Source organism: Papaver somniferum, chromosome 8 (genome assembly GCF_003573695.1).
Source record: "Papaver somniferum cultivar HN1 chromosome 8, ASM357369v1, whole genome shotgun sequence".
NCBI lineage: Eukaryota > Viridiplantae > Streptophyta > Magnoliopsida > Ranunculales > Papaveraceae > Papaver > Papaver somniferum.
This window is the reverse complement of record NC_039365.1, coordinates 65,511,957-65,515,935: the sequence shown is the minus strand read 5'-3', so window position 1 is coordinate 65,515,935 and position 3,979 is coordinate 65,511,957.

Here is a 3,979-nt window from a genome sequence, read left to right as displayed (position 1 = left end):
TCTGCGTACCAGTTGGTAACTGAATTTAAGCCTGACAATTGTGTTCTTAGGCATTTTTGGTTGCACTATATATGTGCCATTACGAGTCCACATCGTACTATGATGGGTCACGAAAATGATTAAGTAACTTTGTTGGATATTTACTCTCAACAATTATCCGCATTTTAAAACCTTTGGCAGGAGGTCTCTTACTGCTAGATTTGCAAGTTATCACTTTAATGAGACAGTCTTCCCGTCGTTAGGGGGAGATAAGAAAAAGTATATTCTAAGGGAACGACATTAATTTTCGTGGTGTGTTCCCACTGTGTCTCATATTGATTATTGTACTCCACAAATGTAAATGTGAAGTGACAAAGAATAATCAATTTTCAGAATGTACACTTATGTCGCTAAAGTGACAAAATCACACATACCAGCTGCAAATATTCCTGCAAGGTTAGAAATCCTCAGTATGGGGTACACCATAGACTAAGGTGTTGCAACTACACTTGGTGGAAGTGTAGTTGAGGCCGTGGCTCCATAAAGGAATATGGAGAGACCACCAGGTTCGATCAATGCTCACCTAGAAAGGAAGTAGATGAGGAAGGCACAACCTAATTTGTATCATTAATGAAATCATCTCATTTGATTGTCTCTGACTATGCCCATGAATCAATGATGGAGGTCGCTCCGAAGTTTTAATGATTGTAGAGAACAATGAAATCCTGTACGGATTATGAGAATGCACATGAGTCAATGGAAGGATCATGCGTGCACAGTGATGATATAATCCATAAATAGTTGCTCTAGAAGTAGAGCACAATGAGATCGAACCATGCTTTATTTTGATTAATTTCAAATATATAGCATATTTGGCCTACACAATCCACGTAGAACTTAGCTCTTTGGCAAATATACGGGTATTTGGTGTGGTAGTGCTAACCAACCAAGTGTAAAGCCTATTGGACATACATAATTAATTTGCCATAAAGCATAATGAGAAGAAAGTAGTATTGAAGTACAAAGACTCGCCTTGTGGCGCGAGGTTTCTCACAAAGCCCTGGAATTGTTCTCTTGTAATGAACTTTATAGAGTTCCGCTACTTAGTTAGCTTGGTAATTTCAAAAGGACTTGAAATGCAGCATATGTATGTGGTTGTTACGTATCTCTGAAAGAATTAAGAGATAAAAGATATTTACAAAAGTACTTGATAGACTTTTGTTTCCCAAATCAAATGAATCTAAACCCCAGAGTGCGTTTACAGTTAGATAGAACGCTCACTTACAGATTCAAGCAATCAGGCGGATGTGGTATACCCGTCTAAGTGGATATTTGATCTGGAGGGGATATACAAGTAAGTTTTTTTTTCTTTCGTATTCACAAGAAAGTTCCTGATTTGGAATTATAGCCATTTATGTCGATGGTACATACGTGATGGGTACTCTTGATGTAATAAGAGACCTTAAAAGTTATTTAAAATCCGAATTTGAGATGAAAAATCTGGGTAAAGCTCGACCGAATACTGAGCTTGTGGTATATTATTCCACCAGTTTGCATATGTCTAAAGTTGTCAGGCAATTTAACAAAGACATGCATGCTGATAGCACTCCCATGATTAGTCGAGGTTCAAATGTAAGTAAGTAACCATTTCATCTAAAGGAAGATGATGAAGATGTGTTGGGAGATGAAATTCCCATATCTAAGTACAATAGACGCATTGTTGTACTTAGTATAATAATGTACTCGATTAAATTTTACATCCTCCGGGAACTTGTTAGCTAGATATGGCTCAGCGCCAATGCAACGTCACTGGAATGATATAGTGAATGTAATCATGTACTTAAAAGTAACCATTGACATAAATTTGTATTATCCCTACAAAGACATTAAAAGGAATGCTAATGAAAGTGCAATCCAAAAGTTGTTGATTATGAAGGAACAATAATCTCTTCTCCAACGAAAGTAATCAGGGGGAGATATAGTAAACTATTTTCTAAGTCATTACCAATATTCAGTTTCGAAAAATACATGACTAAAGGAACTGTCTGGAACAACTATGAAAGTAATCAGGGAGAGATGCCGACATCAGGGGGAGGATCCAAGGATATGATGTCGACATAATTTACTTCGAAATTGAAGCTGTGTTGTACTCTTTTTCCCTTCGATCGAGAATAGTTTTTCCCAAAGAGTTTTGTTACTCGACAAGGTTTTTAGCGAGACAATACTAAAAGCATCAAGTATGTTGAACGTTGAAGACATAAAGATCGCGTTAATATTATTGAAAATATCTGAATCAAAGAAATGAAACACGATAGTCCGTTAAGCAGCGTAACTTCCAGAATCAACAACATGGTTTTATAAACATCCAAGTCACCAAAGTAAAGTGTGGTAAACTCATTTTGATTGCATTAGACTAACGAAAATTGTCTGACATCAGGGGAAGCATCGAATGGTGTGTTGAACTCTTTTCCTTCACCGAGGTTAATTTTTCACACAGGGTTCATTTGCTCGGCAAGGTTTTTAATGAGACAACAACAAACACCTGGAATGTACTTTCCCAACTAAGGATATTGTCTTTCCCACGAGGATTTTTTGCCTTAATAGTTATGTAGCAACTAGCCAACTTCAACGGAGCAAAGTGATCATCTGCAACAGATCACCTTTACTTGCATCTGTCACGTTGTACTCTTTTCCCTTCGTCAAGATTTTATCCCGCTGGGTTTTTCTTTGTCAAGGTTTTAATGAGGCAACATATTCGAGTCCAACTGTGTTCCAAGTTTGCTTAATATTGTACTCTTTTTCTTTAGTTCAGGTTTTGTCCCTATGGGGTTTTCCTGACGAATTTTTAACGAGACAATTAACTTAGACTAATCGGTCCTTGAAGATCGTATTGCATGTGATGAACTACATGTAAATTACGAGACAACATGTGAAGTACTACATGTGAAGAGTTGTACCAAGGTTTTATCCCACTGGGTTTTTCCTTGTCAAAGTTTTAGTAAGGCGTTTGATTTCGGCACAAGCCATCAAGGAGAGGACGTCATTTGAAGAAATACATTCAAAGCATTATATGTGAAGCATTATGTATAAAGTTTTGTTATTGAACCGCACAAGGGGGAGTGTTACAGGGCCTACGACTCATGGATGTGCGGTCCATGGATTATCCATTTATATGTATATAATGTAACCTATGTAATAGAACTACTAATTCTCTATATAAAAACAGAATTTTTTCGAGCGTTGTAGTTAATCGGAGCTTCTGGTTGATTCTGGCCCCACCATTAAAAATTCCGTCCAATAGAAATTAAGGAGAATCTTTGAGACCCACAGGATATCATTCGGCCAATCACATTATAAAATATAATTACTTAAAATATATAATCTTGAAAACATTCCAAAACAGGTATAAACAACTTTAAAATTACCATAAAAGAAGAAAAAACGATTACAATATTTATCATGATTTCATTAAATAAGCAATATTCATCATGAATTCATAATTAAATCCATCATAAAAATTAAAAAGAAAAATCCAATGTCCAATGTCCGTTTACATTTTTTTATGATAGAACTCGCCTAATTACAGCTCCAAACTACTGGTAGAAAAGAATACTTAAATTTAATTGGTTCAATTACACTTTCAGATAACATTAAATAACTGGATCATTGATTAATTTTAGATCAGCGATTAAAAGAAAAATACCTGGTTTGTGGATGTCACACATGAATCGAGTAATCTTCTTTCGAGGGCTTATATAAGGGTTTGTTTATCCTGTACAAAAATAAATAATACAAAATCATTAATCGATGATCATGTTGGAAGTGTTAGGACATTGGAATTAAGCATAAATCACCAAACAATATGATATCAAAAAAAAAAAAGATCATTATCAGCAACAAAAAAAGAAAAAAAATGGAATCATTAAAAAAAATTAATAGAAAAAAAAAGAAAAAAAATCATGGAATTTTTGATGCAATTATGTTTGTAATATTATTCGTT